This window comes from Acromyrmex echinatior, chromosome 9 (assembly GCF_024713525.1).
Source record: "Acromyrmex echinatior isolate Ae372 chromosome 9, ASM2471352v2, whole genome shotgun sequence".
Classification (NCBI taxonomy): domain Eukaryota; kingdom Metazoa; phylum Arthropoda; class Insecta; order Hymenoptera; family Formicidae; genus Acromyrmex; species Acromyrmex echinatior.
Window position 1 is genome coordinate 925,786 of NC_141860.1, and position 21,034 is coordinate 946,819.

General features: G+C 37.6%; 1 protein-coding gene and 1 pseudogene across 1 annotated transcript in view; both read right to left on the reverse strand.

Moving 5' to 3' along the window:
- LOC147908466 (uncharacterized) overlaps positions 1-21,034 on the reverse strand; it is a 41,392-nt gene that overhangs the window by 4,193 nt on the left and 16,165 nt on the right. The gene's annotated exons all lie outside the window — the stretch shown is intronic.
- On the reverse strand, positions 8,390-9,305 carry LOC147908467 (uncharacterized; annotated as a pseudogene).

Sequence of the window (21,034 nt, forward strand, 5' to 3'; positions counted from 1 at the left end):
CGAATAGAAGTAATAATAAAAAAAAAACAAAAGATTTCCAGTCTTGATGACGTGAAATACAAACGTCAGAGGAAACGTGATCAGTACAAAAAAGAAAATAAACGATACATCAAAAGAAAATATTATTTGAAAAATACTACCCGTGAAAGAGATCGCCAATGAAAATTCAAACAAAAATATCCCGACTCAAAAAAATTATACAACAAAAAATGCAACTTAAAACGTAGCAAGTCTATCATACAAAGATAGAAGACCGAGAGATTGAAGGAAAAATTCAATACTATTCGATCTTGGCAAAAGTGTTTTAACTTTCCAAAACGCTTAGAGTTATATATTCGACTGATGTCAAGGAAAGTTAATAAACCGTCGATATGTGCTCGATTGGAAGCCGAACAAATGTTCAAGTGGTGCGTAATAGCAAAAAAATCGTATGTCAGTACAGCAAAAAAAGTTTTCGTATTTAAAGAATGCTACTAAAGTTGCAATTCAATGAATGTAAAACTTTGAAATATTCAAAAAGCGATCGAATTAGAGCTCTTTGTGGTTCATCTAAACATACTTCGTTTTCCGAAGCATACTTTTATGAAACTGCTTATGAGCAAAAGGAAAAGTTTGAACAAACACTTATAACGGGATTATACTAGGTGGGGTGAAAAGTAACCTCCTTGGGAATGAAAAAAATTTTTTTCTTATGCAGAATCTCGCCCAAAATATGGCGTGTTCGCTCAGTACTAATCTTTGTAGCTCGCGCACCTTCACTTTCCGGTCAGCCAACACCATTTCATGTATTTTTTTGACATTTTCCTCGGTAACCGCATCGGAGGGCCTGCCGCTGCGGACTTCATCGGTAGTGGAGTTGCGGCCACCACGAAACTCTCGAAACCAATATTTGACGGTGTAATCTGACGGAGTATTAGCCACATAATATTTATCCAACTTTTCTTTTGTTTCCTTCGCCGTTTTGCCTCTCAAAAAATAATGTTTTATGAGAGAACGAAAATCGTTTTCGCAAATACGTCAACAACAATCAGCTCTCAAAACAAAACTAAGGGCAGTATCGCACTGCCACTTGGCATGTCTAAATATGAACGGACTACAAGGCACCATAAACTTTTTTGCAGTAGTGGCGCATTCTGGCGGTCAAGGAGGTTACTTTTCACCCCATCTAGTACTATTCTCACGCAGTGATTAACGCTTTGCCGTTAATGGTAAAAAATTAAAAATGTGGCACTGTGATGAGAATAAATGTCACATAAATATTTCCATGGAAAAGTTGTTTGTAAACAGTTCGAAGAAGGTACTTTTAAGAAGATAATGAATGCTAAATTCATGGTGCGGCTCAGAAATTGTTCCGTTTTATTAGGTGTACAACTTTGCTTCCGCCATTTTTCTATAGATGGCTTTAGCGGTAAGTGGTGGTCGAAATAAATAGATCATAGAAATAAATAGGTCATACAATAAACTTGGGCATCTTGGTCAACATAATCCTATAGAAACATTACTCGATTTATGTCTGCATCATAAAGTTATTCTCGATTGAAAATGTCAGTTTACGAGCCAAATTCTCGTCATTTGCGGGAGATTTTCTGCTTCAATATGAAGAAATCTGCGGCTATCTGAGGCTAATCGAATGCTCTCAAATACTTATGGTGAGGCCGCTATTAGTGAAAGAACATATCGTGAGTGATTTTAATGCTTCAAGAACGGTGATTTTGACGTCGAAGATCGGCATAGCGGTGGAAGAGAGAAGGTTTTCGAAGATGCAGAATTGGAGACATTACTTGATCAAGACTCGTGTCAAAATAAAAAAAAATTGGCACGATCAAGCCATTTTAAAACGCCTCAAAGTCATGGAAATGATTCAGAAGCAAGGAAATTGGATGCCGTACGAGTTGAAGCCGAAATCCGAAGCGCCACTACGGTCTAAGTATTAAGATGAACTAATATATATATATTATTCAAACGAATGAATTAATTTCAGAAATAATAATTACGTGTCGATATGGTTGTCGACATTAACGCAATTAATCTGAAATGTAATAATCCCCCCAAAATTCCCCAAATTAATCTTAAAAAACTGTAATAAACTTATTGCGAAAAAATATTGCCTCGGCCGGGAGTCGAACCCGGATCTCTTGCATTCCGTGCGAGCGTCCTGAGCCTTTAGACTACCGAGACCGGATTGTAATGTTATTTAATATAAACGGTCTTGTTTCCTATCTTATTGTTTATAAACGCGCGCTGAAATAATGCGTTATTCTCGACATATCGGTTATTGCGAAAAATTATTGAGATCCGGGTTCGACTCCCGGCCGAGGTAATATTTTTTCGCAATAAGTTTATTACAGTTTTTTAAGATTAATTTGGGGAATTTTGGGGGGATTGTTACATTTCAGATTAATTGCGTTAATGTCGACAACCATATCGACACGTAATTATTATTTCTGAAATTAATTCATTCGTTTGAATAATATATATTAGTTCAACATCATAATACTTAGACCGTAGTGGCGCTTCGGATTGTAATGTTATTTACTTGATTAATTTTTGAATAGAAAATAAATGTAATAGTTGCTCCACCAAACAAAAAGATAAAGAAAAAGTATTCGGAATGACACTTAAAACATATAGTTAATCAAGAAATCCAGTTCGATTGCAATATTTTAAGTATGTCAGGATGTTCACATTAGTCTTGATATGCCGAGAAGTAACTGGTGCCCCAGTATGTATTATATTTGTCATGATTGTTAGAGAGATCATTTTCTAGTTTTTTTTCGTCTAGTAACTTTTTTCATTTTTAATAGTTTTCTTAATTTTTTTCGTAATACCAAATAAAATAATATATAATCTTAAATAAATTGAAATTTATATGTGCTTAAAGAGATTTGATTAGATATATATGGCACACACATTTAATATTTATATTTTAAACAAATTATATACATGTAAAAGTTGTGTTCATATTAATACTCTGTTTCTATTGAACTTCAGAAATTTGCATTATATTTATTTTTATATTTACTTTTAAAGAAACCAGTAATGCTATGGGATTTTATTTGGAAGAAAAAATATTTAATAAATTAGTTCAATGCGATGGAAATAACGTAGTGATGATAATAATAATAATAACAATGATACAAGTTATAGCGAAGGCAGTGCAAACAGCTTTATTTCTTTGTCTTCTAACTCCGATAGAGGAACTCTTGTAGATAATGACATTGTATTCACACACAAAATTCGAGAATGGGCTATTAAATTTAAAGTTCACCGTAATACTCTCAATGCACTATCACTCATCTTAAATAAGCATACGAATTGCAGCTTTCTAAAAGATAGCAAAAGTTTATTACGAACACCTAGATCAACAAGTATTGTGTTTATAAGTGGAAACAATTATTATAATTTTAAAAAGAGCAGTCGAAGCATTGTTGAACCAGTGTAAAAACATTAGAAACGATGAAACTATCTTTTAATTAATATTGATTGTCGGATTATCATTGTTAAAAAATATTGAGGGTTTCTTGTGACCAATTTTATGCTCGGATAATGTTTCTAAACAAGTTTATATTGTTGAGTGTTTTTGTGAAATAGATAAATCAATGCTGAAGAAGTTTTACGACCATTTGTTGAAGAAATTATCGAGTTAAATAGAAATAGTTTTTTATATAATAACATACAAGTTAAAATCAATCTCTGCTTTAATTTGTGACGCTCCCGCAGCAGCATATGTTTTATCAATTAAACAGCATACGGGTTACAATTGTTGTCGGAAATGCACTACTGGAGAGTGGGTTCAGTCAAAGCTTTGTTTTTCAGGAGGAACAATGCAGAATGCTCTAAGAATCGATAACGAATTTGCGAACAAAGAATACAAAGATCATCAAATTAGTACATTTATTTGAAGTAAAATTTTGGATTAGTAACAGATGTATCATTAGTTTACATGCATTTGGTTTGCCTGGGGGTGATAAAAAAATTATTGTGGCTTTGGTTAAAAGGACCCAATAATGTGCGATTAGGTTCATGTACAATTGCAAAAATATCAGAAATATTATAATAAAATCGTTTAAAACAAGATGTCCGAATGATTTTGTTCAAAAACCACAAGGTCTTAAACATGCTCTACAATGAAAAATAGCTGAACACCGCCAATTTTTGCTATATTGGGCCAATTGTATTAAAAAAATCATTTATTACATAACATATACATTCATTTCTTTACATTACACGTAGCTATTACGATTCTTGTCAACCATACTTTGATTACGTAATATATAGATATGTAGATTATATAGATTATATACGAATAGATTATGCAATATATAGATTATGCTCAAAGTTTATTAGATTTTGTTACATCGTTTTGCTATTATCTATAGCAAAGAATACGTTGCATATAATGTACATAATTTGTTGTACATTTGTATGCGCATTTGTTAACAAATTCGATCCATTAAACATATTTAATGCATTTCGTTTCGAAAATTATCGAAACGATAAAACGAAATAATTATGTCCACTATAAAGAGACAATTAAGAAAACATGAAAAACCTCTAGAGCCTTAACACGAAGACATGAAGAAAATCTGGCAATAGGTTATGTATCAAATAAACGGTATTTACAAGGACATAAATTTTTATTTAGGAACGTGCATTTTGATGGACCACTTTCTGATGAAATTATAATAAAAGCTCAATATGAACGATGTTTTAATTATTTACCAGCTTGATCAAAAAGTTTCCAGAAGAGACCACCAGGTGATGCTCTGAGTCAGCTGATTTGAGTTCTTTTTTTTGGCTAGGTTGCCACATCTATCATTGACATTTCCATTAAATTTTATCGCCATAGCTTAACATTTGTAAAAATTACGCCGTCTTGAGTACATCTACCTCTGCGCGTGTTTTCGATTTTTTACAGTTTTAAAAATGGAGTTGAATTTGCAACAACGAGTTTGTATTAAATTTTGCGTTAAAAATGGATTCAATGGTGCGAAAACCTTGGAAATGTTGGGAAACTATTTCGGCAGTGATGTTCTAAAGAAAACAACCGTTTACAAGTGGCATGAACGCTTCAGAAGTGGTCGTGAATCCGTCGTGAATAACGAACGCAGTGGTAGGCCGTCGACATCGAAAACCGACGAAAACATCAATAAAGTGAGAGAAATGTTGGCCAATAACCGCAAATTAACTATCAGAGAGCTGGCAGAGGACTTAAACATTGCTTATGGATCCGTTCAGGACATTGTAGTTAATGATTTGGGTTTGCGCCATGTTGCTGCAAAGTTGGTCCCGAAGGAACTGAATTTTATGCAAAAAAGGGACCGCGTTGACATCGCCAAAGACATGATTTCCAAGACTGAATCCGACCCAACATTCATCAAACGCATCATTACTGGAGACGAGACGTGGGTTTATGAGTACGACACGCAATCCAGACATCAGGCGAGTGAATGGAGAGCTCCAAATGAGCCAAGACCAAAAAAACCACGTCGTTTTCAGTCGAAAAAGAAAGCGATGCTCACGGTTTTCATGGATTACAACGGTATTGTACATCACGAATTTTTGTCAGAAGGTCAGACAGTTAATAAGGAGTATTATTTGGGCGTTATGAGACGTTTGCGTGAAGCAATTCGCCAAAAAAGAAAGGATTTGTGGGTAAACAACTCATGGATTTTGCACCATGATAACGCACCGTCGCACAGTGCCATCATTATCCGTGAATTTTTGATCAAAAACAAAACGAATACCATCCAACAGCCATCGAATTCACCCGATATGGCTCCCTGCGATTTTTTTCTGTTCGATCGAGTCAAAAAACCACTGCGGGGAACGCGTTTTAACAGCCGAAAGGAGGTAATGGAAAAATCGAAGACGGCTCTGATGGCTATACCAATAATAGAGTTCCAGAAATGTTTCGAGAGCTGGATCAAGCGCTGGCATAAGTGCGTTGCAGTCGCTGGAGAGTACTTTGAAGGGGACAATATCACTTTTGAGGAATAAACTTGTATTTTGAATTTTCTGAATGAATTCCGGAAACTTTTTGATCAAGCTAGTATACCTATTATGTTATAGGAAAGTCATTTGAAATTATATGAAATACTAATGAAGTTTGTGTTACGTCCTACAGACGCCACGATTTTTTTTTCTCTTCGCCGCGACTATGGTTGGCGTTTACGAGACCCGAGCGGCGCCTTCTGATAACGGACTGACAGAATTGAAAAAGGGACCGGACAGGCGCCGCAAAAACTCGTAAATGTCAATCAACCTGGAAAGAATAATAACCTTAATGTAGGCCCGAAAAGAGACAAGATTGCAAAGACATTATAAATGTACTGAAGTCACGCAATAGTAAAAATCTAAGCTTTATCATCCGAGACTGACTAACAATTTTATCTTAGAAAACAGGCGCTATGTCGCACTTAAAAAAACGTAAACGCAATAAGAATAACTTCCAACAGGAGCGTTATCTGAAACCAGACTCGCAACAATGATAGCATAGTAACCATCTGCTTATCTAGCCATATTTTCTGCGAGAATAACAGAATCCGTCTCGGAGCAATCTTGGCTCTTTAAGGAAAATCACCATAAATCACTTTCTCTTCTTCTCAAAACTGCTCTATGTACTTTAGATCAACCACGATAAAACGTTATAAAAATCTCGCGTGACATTACAACTAACTTTAGCATCTTAGACAAAGGGCTCAACACTCTTTTTTCGGGGTATAAATAGAGATCCCGCGGAAGTACAGAACGTCAGTACCAAATTTTGAAGCACCCGGTTCACGTCAGTACCAAATTTTGAAGCACCCGGTTCGCGTCAGTACGAAATCTTGAAGCACCCGGTTCGCGTCAGTACCAAATTTTGAAGCACCCGGTTCGCGTCAGTACGAAATCTTGAAGCACCCGATTCATGTCAGTACCAAATTTTGAAGCACCCGGTTTACGTCAGTACAGAATTTTAAACCATTCAGTCCACGTCAGTGGAGTTCGCGTTTAGTTACTTATTGTCTCGCACAGTCCGAAAATCATTATAACCCGCGCTAATCACGCCAGTTCGCGATTCCGTCCGAGTGTGAACTTGTAATCAAATCGCAACTGAAGTTAGCCATATTCCACGGCGACTGCCCTTCAGACGCTCTTCGCTGACGACGGATCTCCTTGCCCACTCGCCTAGAACCTACCCGATATCTTGGGGACAGCTACTAGTAAGTAAGTGATAATTATTTACTCCATCCCCGCGTTTCGCATGGAAAAACACATTCATTGTACACACACACACACACACACACACACACACACACACACACGCACGCACGCGCACACGCACACACACACACGCACGCGCACACGCACACGCATACGCACACGCACACGCACATGCATACGCACGCACACGCACGCACACGCACACGCACACGCACACGCACACGCACACGCACACGCACGCGCACGCACACGCACACGCACACACATCACGCATTCATCCACAAGATAGTATATATTTTTTATGTAAAGAGAAGTTATAATGTACAAAACCCTTTGTTTATTATTTTATTAATAAATATAACTTAAGGTATTCCTCTGTCTTTTATTGACATCACCTCTCGCATTCATTTCTCTGAGATTGCACGAGGTCCAGTCCCGGATCAAAGGGATTAAGTTCCTTGACTGAAAAAGTAGGACCGACGTCCGCACTGTCCAGCGGAACAGGTCATAGCGTCCCTTCGGACGTTGACCCACATTCCGGGACTTAAAAGGTGCGTACGACTCACAGATGTTCGCCTCCGCGCGTATACCTGTGAGATTGAGTCTGACCGTCCTTCCATACCCTCTCCATTCTCCCTCATTGTCTCCTTGACCAAATTTTCAAGGGTTTGGACGTAACATTTGTAAAATGTGGGTTCTATTATCTCTATTTACGACATCTTCTCTATTGCCGGTCAATTAAAGAATCTCATTTTTGTCAATAGGGTTGTCTTTGTTTATGCATTCTAACTATATAACTTTATTATTTGGTTATGCTCCGGTATTGAGCATGAAGGTGGTTGGAAAGGTGACTAGAATTTAACGGAGGGTATGCCTCTGGCGACTTCAAAGACGTTGGATTGGTTTTGAACCCAATTCATCAGATGAATGGGACAAGCATTTCCTAGACCCTGGGGCGTCCCTTTTGCCAAAGCCTCCGGCAGGTTTCCCTGGCGACTCGCTCCGCTCGTTGAAGTAGGGTCATTCGGATTTATATTGCTACCCCGAGAATATGCATTATTATTATTATTATTATTAAAATTTTCCCGATATTGATGCTTGCGACTCATTGATTAGATGTCCAAAGGCTTTACAAGCAAATCTTTTGCTCGTACTGGCTGGCTAAGAATTATTCACAGCTGCCTCAGCGGGGGAATCGCGTGAGAGTACACGAGGAGATGAGAAGTCTGTGCGTGGAGCGCGAAAATGTTCTTTCTCTATTTTCCTCCTTCTCTAATCGCTTACTAATTGTAATTATTTTGGAGCAGGCGTCCCTAAAATTGATGTAAAATTAAAATTGCCTTCTGCTTTGAGTTCAACGCGGTATTCGCGTTGCAATTCTTCATAAAACGCTTCTAACGCGAAAGAGTCGATTGACGAGATTTCATTTTCGTTCGAAGACCGATTGAGATTAAGTTGATCGCTCTCGATTATAGCGGTTCTGAGGTTCTTAATCCGTCCTATGTAGTCTAAGACATGCTCATTCGGTTTTTTTATACGCGATACTAAGTTGGTTGCGATAATAATTCGTGCTTCTTCCCGGCCCGAAAGTTCGTTTAAGCGTGTCGAGAAATTTATCAACAGTGGAGTGGTTCTCATCCTCCATTGTCAGATAAACGTGATGCGTTAATTTATTACGCAACGATCGAACAAGGTGAGCTTTGTCGATTAAGAGAACCGTTTCCTTAGCCTTCTTACAAGCACGACCAAATTGCTAAACAGATATGTTATGCCCGTCCTATTATAGATACGAGTTCGAGAGCGTCTCGAACGTACGATTTCGGGTAGGACTTGGCCCCGGATGAAAACGTCGCGTTTGCTGAAGGCCGCGAGCTTTGAAAATTAAATGGTGCTGATGGGCCTTCATTGATAGACGTCGACACGGGAAGTGTTAATATTGAGAAATATTTTAAATAAGCTACTGAACTGCTCGGACTAATCCTTTCCAGACTACTGATCCGGACTAATTGACGGGCTCGGTTTTCGCCCTGTTTATACAGGCGCCAGTCGGTGGCGCTCGCGAGAAAGGGGGAGCTCGAATTTTTCAGAATTGGCAATACGTGCCGAATTCAGAAAATGAATTTTCATGTGGAAATATTGGTCACATCGGGCTGAAATTCGTCACGGTTGTCTATCTAAGATATTTCTAATATTCCTAGCGAGAAATTTATCAAGCGTAGTATGATTCTGTCATGCCTACACCGCGTGAAACTCGCGTCGCGTGAGGCAATCGAAGCACCCGTGAAGTGCGTGTCGCGAGCCGCTGTATTGCGATGAAATTCCAAGCAGGATAATTCTACATGGAGTTAAGAAATCCCATATGTTGGGACTCTCATGTCATCCTACACAAGATTTAAGAAAAACGAATCCGATCAAAACACTTCAACGTCTGTAATCTCTCAGAATAAGTATAAGCTGTCGCGCACCAATCACGGCTTACGACGCGCGTATCGCTCGTCGCTCCAAATCCTTAATAGGATTTCAGTCGTTCTGGCCAATAATATTGTAAATTTCGAAATATAGCGTTATGTTTAATACATTTTTGGTTTAATTTACTATCTTTTGGCCTTAATTAGCTGAAACAGATAAATAAACACGAATTTGTCACGTTAGAGAGTGCCGACCAATCGTAAGTCGGGGAAGGAGCAGACCACGAAGAAAAGTCCAAAATTTAATTTGCTAATTACTTTAAAATTCCATCAATTAACGCGAAACTAATTTGATCTGTCTAAGTTCTAAATTGAATTTATGGCAACCGACAGTGAAACAACGATCTGGTGTCAGGTCGCGGTTATTCTTTAATCACTCGCCCCGCTTCTTTGACTCCTATGCGAGCATCGATTCTCGATCTTCAAGCTACTCGCTTATGTAGCATCTACCTTCCTGTGTTCGTTACGTTCATAGTAGAATAGTAGGTGCGCAACTAAGTTCCCGCTGTTTGTCAACAGATGGCTCCAGCAGTAAGTGAACAATTTTATCGTGATGGTATACGAGCTCTGCCAGAAAGATGGGAAAAAGTAATAGCTAGCGATGGGCAATACTTTCAATGATTCATTTGTAACCATTTTTTCACAATAAAGTTGCATTTTCATCAAAATAACAGCGAGAACTTAGTTGCACCTAAAAATATATTATTTTTTTAATATAAAAAAATGTATTTTGCTATAAAACATCACGTATTATGCGAATATATTGTATATGGAATAATCCGAATAAAGTTATAAATAAAATAGATATATAATTTTAAACAATTTAAAAAGTGAGAAAGAAAAAGAAGATCAAAATTTTAATGAAAACTAATTAAAATATATAGAAATTAAATTACGTGAAAACTTTATCCCTTTATATAATTGAAAATGGAAAACTGTTTCTCGTAACAAAGAACTGTTAAAAACGTACGCAACCTTTTTAAATAAAGACTTTATCGTAAAATTCGATATTGATTTAGATCAATCATTTCAGAATATTTCACAGTCTTCGTCAACTCTTTTATCACAAGTTTCTACACCAGAAGGCAAAATGAAAACAATAAAGAAAAAAGGTCGTTCGTGTTTATCATATGACGAAGCTTCTGGAAAAACAAAAAAATATTGAAAATTTGCTTTCAAAGTATACTGCCAAAAAATTATTAAAACTGCCAAATACTCGCAAAATCAATCTGATATCGATTCGGATATGGAAGAAAGTGGTACTAAAAATATTGAAAATAACGTTAATGATATTTTAGCTATATACGAGGTCTGTTCAAAAAGTATCGCGAATTTTGAATTTCCGCGGGTTACATACATATTCGATTGTACTTGTATATTCGATTTTCGATTTTTTTGTGGCGTTATGTTGGTACTCATGTCTCTCACTTATGCCGACAAGTTCGGCCATTTTTGAATGTTCAGTTAATTTTTGACAGCTGCTTTGCTTGCACGTGTTTTGGCTCGTCTTCGATTTTTGCCTATTCCAAAAAATGGATCAAAGATAACGTCCCTGCTCACACATCGTTGCGCGAATTTTTGGCCAAAAACAACACACTAATGATGCCGCAGCCACCGTATTTCCCAGATCTGGCCCCCTGTGACTTTTTCTTGTTCCCGAAACTGAAGAGGTTCATGAAAGGACGACGCTATGCTACGATTGAGGAGATAAAGACGGCATCGAAGGAGGAGTTGAACAAGATCACAAAAAATGATTTTTTGAAGTGCTTCGAGGATTGGAAAAAACGTTGGCACAAGTGTATAATATCTGATGGGGATTACTTTGAAGGGGACAAAATAGATATTCATGAATAAATAAATAATTTTTGAAAAAATTTAATTTTTGAAGACACAAAATTCGCGATAGTTTTTGAACAGACCTCGTACTTTAACTTAGAACTTACGAAAGCTAAGTATGAAAAACTAAGGGCATATAATAAGAAACTACATGGAAGTAAATTGTATCCTCCGCAATAACATTATTAAGATTGCAAAAGAAAAGTACTGTCCAACAGGATTAAGCTTTAATGACTTAGGTGCAAGTGTTAATGTCGAGTCGTAATTAAATCATACTACCGAAAGAATACTTTTAACATTGAGTAACGAAGAGCTCCATAAATTACACGATAAAAAATTGATTTTATATGGAAAATGGGATATAGATGGCGCTTCTGGACAACAGACAAAAATGATCAATTTCCGGAAATTTAAAATAATATAGCAATCCACTAATGACGAAGTTGCGAAAGGTTTTTTTTGTGATGGCGCAGTGTTTATAATTTCTTTTGTTCCAATTCAATTGGAGTCCGATAATAATATTATATGGGAAAATGAAAGATCTTCGTCAGTCAATTATTGTCGACCAATTAAGTTTGTGTGAATTTATAAAAGAAAATTATTCTAATACAATTAAAGGATATAAATTTTATTCAGGCATATTTAACAAATTTGATTTTTATATCACAGTGAAAAATATATTATTTAACATAAGTTTCAACATGCAGTGCACAATGATAGATGATAAAACATGCAACATTTTAACAGATCAGAAATCTTCTAATTGTTGTAATATTTGTGGAGTAGGTCTGAAGAATATAAATAATTTAAAGTACATTAAAAGTCTTTCATGTAGTAATGATAATTATAAATACGGGCTTTCTACGTTACATTGTTGGATACGTTTCATGGAGTATTTATTGCATATTTCATCTAACTTGAATCTTAAAAAAGGCTGTGCAAAGGGTGATGATAAAATTTTAAAAGTAAAAAAAAAAGAAATAGTCAAAAAAGATTAAGAAGTAAACTATCATTAACTGTAAATGTTGTGTATCATTAACTGTAAAACAAGATTTAGAGACAACAAGTACAGTGTTGCCCGTTGCTTTTTTTGCACAAGCTGTAGCTTGTAGCCGAAATTGTAGGAGTAAATAAAAATTTGGTAATACGATTAAGTATTAGTATATATTGCAGGTATTAATATGTGAAAAAGAAATAGATTATGAGAAGTTTAAAAAATATTTAGATACTGCTGAACTTTGTATTAATTTATAGCGCAAGGGGCAATCAAATTTTTCGAAAAACACGAGCTCAAAATAGTAGAATGAAGTCCCGAATATGTACAAATGAAGACATTATGCATTACCTTTTCATTGCATCAGATCCTTTAATTAGTAGTATAAGGATAAAACAAGAAGAAATAACTGAGGATTTATCTACTGAAACTAAAGAGCTCTTAATTAATTAAAATAAAGTTACCTTTATCAGTAAAATAATGACTATTTTAATAAACTATTTTAATATTATTTTAATATTATTTTAATAAACTATTAACGTAAAAGTATTAAACACATAAAATATAAAGAAGTTTAAAGAGTTAAATAAAAAAGTGTAAAAAAATATAATCGAAAATTAAGTAAAAGAATAAAAAAAAATATAAAACAAAAAACGAAAAATAATAAAAAGGAAAGACAAAAAAGACAAAAAACAAGGAAATTAAAAAAATAGATAAAAAACGAAACTCTTTTAATGACTGATGACGAGGTAAAAGGACTTCAATATTGCATTATTAGTAAGGCAATATTGAATAAGGCAATATTATTAAATTCAGTGATTTTGAAAAATGAAATAAATTTAAAATAAGTTTTTATTGCATATTTCTGTACCCACGATTGATAAAGACTAATGCTTTTTTTTTTAAATATTATATATTTTTTTAAATATGTTTTTAATGCTTGAAGCTCGAGCCTTTTTTCCTAATGTGCGCCGAAGGAACTTGAACGGTATCTGGCAAACGGTGTAATCGAATACAATCGCACGGCTCATCAACGTTATAGTCAGAACAATTGCGAACAGTTTTGTCTATAGTTTCTACCAACGATTGACAAGCAATTTAAAGACCGACAGTGGGCTGTTTAATTCAGTGCTCGTTTGAAACATGTCGCTGACGTTTACGCTGATCGGCGAGAGTAGCGTCCTCGCCGTGAGCTACTTTCCAGCTGTAGATTTAGGTGATGGCGATTACAAGCTCGGTTTGACGGACTTTGAAACGTATTGTACTCTAGTCAATGTGTACTATTATATTCAACAAAAAAAAGTTTACTATGGCAACGAGAAAATTGTCATTCCCAAAGGATCGTAGGAATTGCATGATATAGAGCGGTATCTGAAGCGTGAAATTTTACATTTTCACGATGCGAAGGGCAAGGATGAAAAATTCCTACTGATTCTTCGCGCAAACAACAATACGATAAGAAGTGAGATTAAATGTGCCTATCCGATAAATATTGCAAAACATTGGCTCGCTATTGGGATATTCATCGAATCGCGTGCTGGAGCTGTGACAGTGGCATGAATCGGACATGCCAATAAATATTATTAACCTGAATATCATACGTATCGAGTGTAACATGATCGCGAGTGCGTACAGCAACGACAGATGCGTGCATACGATACATGAATTTTTGCCGAGCGTGCCGCCGAGATATAAGATATCGGAAAGGCCGACGCAGGTCATTTACCTTCCAATCGTTGTATGGAGCATTACGGATCTGACGATTTGCGTAGTGAGTCCAAAATGGTCGATTGCTTGATTTTCGCGGAGAAGAGATCACAGTTAGGTTGCATGTACGACGGTGCTAATATGAGATGCTTGTGTTGAACGAACAGCCAAAACACACGAGAGATACGCCTTTTACTGGAAAGACTACACTTGGAAAGAAATTGACTGCGTCCAAAGTCTTGTTGCATTCTTAAAGTCGTTGGATTTCATCGTACAAAATGGCTGATATCCTGAATATTATCAGTTAGCCGATCTTTGACGACCGCATCGTCAAGATCAAAACTCACACGTACAATCCTTATGCTAACACTACGTTTGGACATAGCGACGAGATACGGATATCCATACAGCAGTAGGATTTATACACGTTGCCGTGCGACAGTTTTCTTTACATCGAAGGAAGCTTGACGGTGAAGAAGAAGAACAATCAGATGTCGACGACGTTTGGAAATAATTGCGTGGCGTTCATGTTTAATGAAATTCGATATGAACTCAATGATGTGGAGATTGACCGCAACAGAAACGTTGAAATTATCAGTACCTTCAAGAATTATCTGTCAATGATGTATGACAAAGCTTCGATTGCCTGAACGAGGATGAAACTCTAGATCCGACATGGAGGAAGGGCACTAATTTTTGCCGCTCAACATGCTACTGGGCTTTTGCGAGGGTTACAAACGCGTGGTCGTCAACGTGCGTTGCTTTTGATACGATTGCGCAACGATTACAATTGCTTAGTGGGAAATCCTGTGACGGAGCTTGAGATTGAGTTATTCAAAATGCGGTGGCGGATGCCTCACGTTGCGTTAAAAGAGATCAATAAATTATCAATGCTGCTAGTTCTATCTGAGCATGAGTTTTCGTTGGAATCTGTACGAGTATCTTCTGTTACAGAATACGACCAAGCATTCATGGGCTGTCAAAATGGCTACTCAATTTGAGAAATCGCGATGTTATTTTTGGTCTGCAGATCGGTCAAAAGAATGTCATGTCACAAGATGTTAACGTGTTCGACAATGTAATTTGATTGTAATTTGAGTTACGTGAAAGTATATCTAAATTCAAAATTTTATCCGTACAACGATTTCAATCTGGATTTTGGCAAAAAGAGATACGCTGTCCTATTTGATATGTACGCACATATTGTAAAGCATATTATAGAATCAACTGCTTCGAAGCGCTGCTCAACATGCTCTCATTTATCGAGAAAGGGCCTTTTGCGGTCATTGATTGCTCGCGACAAAACGAATCTGTCAAGAGCACCACTATGGACGTACGCATAGAATTTGACTGCAAGGAGAATGTGCTCGCCAATACTACCGCCTATTGTCTTATCGTACACGATCGTGTAATCAAGTACTGTCCGTTGTCTAACGTAGTGCGCAAGATTATGTAAATTGCAAGATCAGCAAGTACTTAGAACTTTAAAAGGGAGCGAAAAACCGGGGTGAAGCACAATCTTGAAGAATTGTTCGTCATAGTCATACCAACGTTGGTGCATCTACAAGGGGATTCGTCGTTAACAAGAAATTTATCGTCAAAGAAGTAGCGATGCTGAAACAGAAAACCGTTCTCACATTTTCCCATGGAAATTTTTGACAAGATCCGACAAGTCTTCCTGGTTGAGTGCTTATCAGCATGGATTGCGATGAGAGGACGGAATGGTCCCTTACAGTGAGATGAAACGCCTGATCACTGCGGCTGTATTTGAAGATGATGCTATTGTGTACAGACGCGAGAAACGAACATAGCTGTAGGAATTGCTTTTGGACGATGAGCGAGAACTCATATACATCGAGATCTTGGATGCAGTTTTCGAAGACATGGAATTTTTAATTAATCTGGATGATTGTAATACTATTCGATGTGGAAAACATGCAAAGAATTGCAAAATGCATTTAAAATATTTAACTGGTAGTTGTGACGCTAGGAAAAATTGTAAGATTTTTTAATTAAAATATATCTCACATTAAGAGGATGCTGGAGTGTTCTGTTTTACCATTAATTATTAAAGACTCTTTTCTCTTAATTGTGTTTATGGATTGAAAAATTCTTCTCCACAATTAAAGTATCGACAACAACGCAATTCACCAGCTACAATTGAATACGAAAAACGAAAATTGAAGACTTACAGTTTGTTATCGACTTCTAGTCAACACATCACAATATGTGCTGCACATAAGAGTTTCAGAACTTGCACGTTCGTAAAAAGTAACTGGCGAATTGTAGAAAACCTGAAAGAACAATCCTATGTTTTTAGAAACGAGGTAAAGGCTTTAGTATAAGAGAAAAGAGTCGCCGAAAATTTCGTTTGTTTACGAGTGAAATTGACGTGAAGCCATGAAACCAAGCAGTATTTCAGTTCCGCGATATTCCGACAGTCGCGCTATCAAGAAAAGTGCGTCGCTGAATCACAGAAATGATCTGAATTATCGACCTACTCAGGCTCAACTAAAAAACGTTCTTACGTTTTTGGCCCTGGCCAAAGTTCTTTTTTTTGAGAAGAAAAATAATAATAAAATAAATATGATATTAGTTATTTCAATTTTGTTGAAATCATTTCTTCATAAACAAGAAACGTACCATTTTATTTACATATGCATACAAATGAAGATCTTTTACATACATTTTATTTAATAAATTATTGATGCATATATATATATAAAATACATATATGTATATGTATGTATATATACATATATATTGTGTGTGTATATATATATATTGTAACCACACTCACGAGCGTGGCGCAACTTCGTCGCGCATTCACAGCTGAGGTTTTCCTATGCAATCGGGTGACGGGTGGCGTTACGAGACGCAGCAGAAATGTGTCTTCGCGCGGTCGCTCTTAGGGGCGATATACAATCGCAAAACGATAGTTGGGCGCCAGGCACGAGCGAGCGTGCCACTCTTTCTCAAAATTACACGATACTTTCTTCATGCAATATTCAGACGAGCTGTGAACTCGATGGGCTCTCAACCGGTAGTTCAGCCTCGGAAATGGCAGAGGGAGCGGTTCGTAATCGAGGTTAGCAAATCGTTTGGAGGAGCGAATAGGGACAGCAATAAAACACACTAGAATTAACAATAACAAAGTTAACACATATATTAAATAAGTCTTCGACTTGCGTTTACATCTGTCGGCAATTTTGCAGCGATAAGTTCGGATTAAGCGTGATAACGGCTTCACGAGGGCTCCAGCTGCACGCTAGACGTATACACTTCGTTAGATTCCCGCGACACGAGCTCACGCCATCTAGGGATACTCTCGTGAATTATACGAACAAGACTTCGCTGCTTCGAAAATACTACAGAATTCGGCAATGATTGTAGCGCGGGCACGGCATGACCTCGTGCGCTCTTGCGCTTCGCTAATCGCGGGAACCTCATGCCCGTGTCGCATGTTCTGGCGCGCAAAATTCGAAAGGCCGCAGGATCCTTTTCGAGCCGCCTCGTGGTCTCGAGGTATCTATTCGGGGCCGTCCTTGGGACGTAGAGTGGCCACCCCCGTCATGCCATTCCGACTCTCGCTTTGCGCCTGGAAGAGGGTGCGATAGGAAAGACCTTGCAACAATAAAAAGGGCGTAATAATGAATGATAACATCTGCGTGCGACCTGGAATCAGGTGCGCCCCGGCGGGTCCGTCAGCAGCGGTCGTCTCTCGACTCCCATTCCTGGTCGTTCTTTTTCTTCTCCTCTCCGGTGAGGTGGCGTCAGTCTGCCAAGATCGTGGGAGTCGCCGGGCCCTATGACTCTCAGTACGGGAAATACACAGAAAAGGGAAAACGAAAATGGCGACGCCGAACGCGCAAGGCACGCAAAACAACGTCGCGGAAAAAGCACAGGTACGTCCGCTCCTCAAAATGTGAGAGGACTCAGGACGATAGATTGTTCGGTCAGGCCATGCGGCCCTTGTGACGGATGGAAAACGTCACGTCGCAACATATATATATATATGTATGTTATTATATATATATATAATAACATACATATACACGTGCGTGCGTGCGTGCGTGCGTGCGAGCGTGCGTGCGCCAGCTACTTATGAACGCGCAAGGTTTGATATTATTTTATGCAGCATATTTTTGACTCGACTCAGATGTCGACTTAGTAAGAAGCGCCATTCCTCTTGTCGGTCGGGTGCAAACGAAATACCGCTATTCAACTACAGAAATGGATTAAATCATTGTTTAAACCAGCAATATATTATCAGCTAGAAACGCCATAATAATAATATATTTTTGTATTATATATATAGAAATATATATACGTATCAGGATCGTTGTTTAGAAAAGGAATCGTGCGTCTTTGCCGCATCGGCGATGATGCCAAACTAGAATCGATAGAAATCACATTCTTGAATTGCAGAACGAATGATCGAAACAGAAATACGACAGAGTGAGACAGAGAAATAACAAAAAAGAATAGAAGCTCCGATTGTAATTGATGAGGCTCCGCACGCCGAGCTGGGCTCGTCGAGCGAAACAGCGAATCCTTCAGAGTCTGTGTTTCTCTTTCTTTCTATAGTCGCTTGTTTCTAGGGATCGAAAATATTTTCTGGGAAATTTCGGCCGCTCAACGTGTATCATTAAGAGGAACATTATAAATAACGTAAAAGTTTTAATAAATTATACTAATCCTATATCCCTCCAATTTATGTATAGTAGTAAAAATCATTTCAAAACAAGATAATTTACGAAATATTGACATTTCCATGATTTTTCATGGAATTTTCATGGAGCGTTATATACTACGTTCATATAAGTGGTTTATAAAACCTCGGCGTGGTCTTGCGCGTAGGATGTGAGATCTGAATGTTAGAGATTCCACGATCGATTCTTTTTTTCATTTTTCGTAATTTTTTTTTAAATAAGTGATATTGTTAATAAACACATATTACAGATCAAATATATTTTTATTTAATTATTGAAATTATATGTGTATTTCTAAAAGTTTTAAACCGACAATTGTAGCAAAAATAATTGACGTAGTATGCGTTGAATAAATAGAAAACTAGTATTTTTATATGTAAATAAAATCTGTTTATCTTTAGAAAAAATCCGAAAAGAAATCATGTTCTTGGAACAATGTTAAGTTTTATGCCGATCAATACTTTTTTTTATAACTATCACCCGAATGTATGAAAATTCTGAGAATAAATCAAATTGCAAAAATGCGATTTATATAATTACTATAGAGACGAAGTGTTTGATGAAGTGAAAGTAGACTTTGAGAATATAATGGACCAAGAGTCATCCGACAAAGAAATGCTATCTGACGATAGCGGATATGTTAGTGATATGAGCGAGTATGAAATGGATCGCGTAGAAAAATTCGTGTCATCTCCAGAAATTGAATATTCGTATTAAGCACTGTGTGATCCACAATTATTATACAACGGGTGGTTCTTTAACTGTATGTACATCATGCATGATTCGTATAACTGACATTAACATGGAGAAATGTCAGGCATGAGACCCGTTCTTTTGGTAAGCTAGACGGCAAGTCGTGCACGAATTGCAGACTGCCTTTGTACATTATATTCTCGTATAGCATGTGCCCACTTTGCACACATTAAAAGAAAAAAAAACATGGAAAACCACGAGCGGAACGCGAACTGCTGGAATAGTGCGGCCAGGTCGCTACTTTGGTGAAGTGTTTCTCGTGGCAGCGATGCGACGAATGCATCGAGCAGCTCGAACAGCTTTCTCGTGCCAAGCGTCCCTGCCTCGCTATTGGATACAAACAATCCGCGGTGGCGAGGATGTGTCGCGTGACTCGCGGGTGCAAAGTTGGAATTGGAGCGATGTTTCGTGCACATTGGTGCACATTGGCGAGTACGCGAGTGGCGAATACTCGAGTGGTAATGAACGATCTCTTGTCTGGCGAAAGATCGACGCTGCGTTTGAGAGTCGTATATTGACAAGTGCGGTGATAAACTGTAATCACATCGAGCCGCGGCGGTTTTTAGAAGACGCTGGCGATGTAGTATTCGAGCGAGTGCGAGACGCTGTAGAAAGAGACACGGCAGTGTAAAAGTGAATACCGCGTTCAACGGTGAATTTGCGACGAAGGATAAACGTGCTAATAAGAGCGTAAATACAAAGAACAGCGAGATATATCGTTGCACCGATATGCGCAAGCGGTATGACACGTCGTCGAGCCTATCCTAGCATCGCTCGAAGAATCCTCAATTTGATAGTGAATAAGCATAATCCAATGCACGCGGGATGTCACATCAAAGTGTCGCGAGAAATAACGACGAAATGAGCGATGATCAGTATTTGTTCGACGGACAATGCATGTTTCGCATAGTCAGTGATCGCCGCTCTGTACCCCGCAGAAAGACATGTAAATCGGGAATCATCATACCCGCATTACACCGCAGTTTTATTAAATCTCGCGGATATCGAATTTCCAATGACATTAAAAGACATTCCGAAATTCGAACGGTTGAATGCGGTGTCGATCAACGTCTACAGCATCGAAAATAGACAGGTCTTTCCTCTGCGGCTCATCAATGACAAGAAGGAGAAGCATGTCAATCTCCTGTACTTACAACATTCACGCAACGACAACATTAGACACTTTGCGTGGATAAAAAATCTATCCTGCGTTGTAAGATCACAAATTACTGGGAACGAGAGCAGGAAATATTTTTGTGATCGGTAAGTATAATAAAAATAGTCAATAAAAACAGTAAAAAGGAATAGAAAAATGATATCTTTATTATTTGCAGGTGCCTTCATTACTTCAGTTCGTG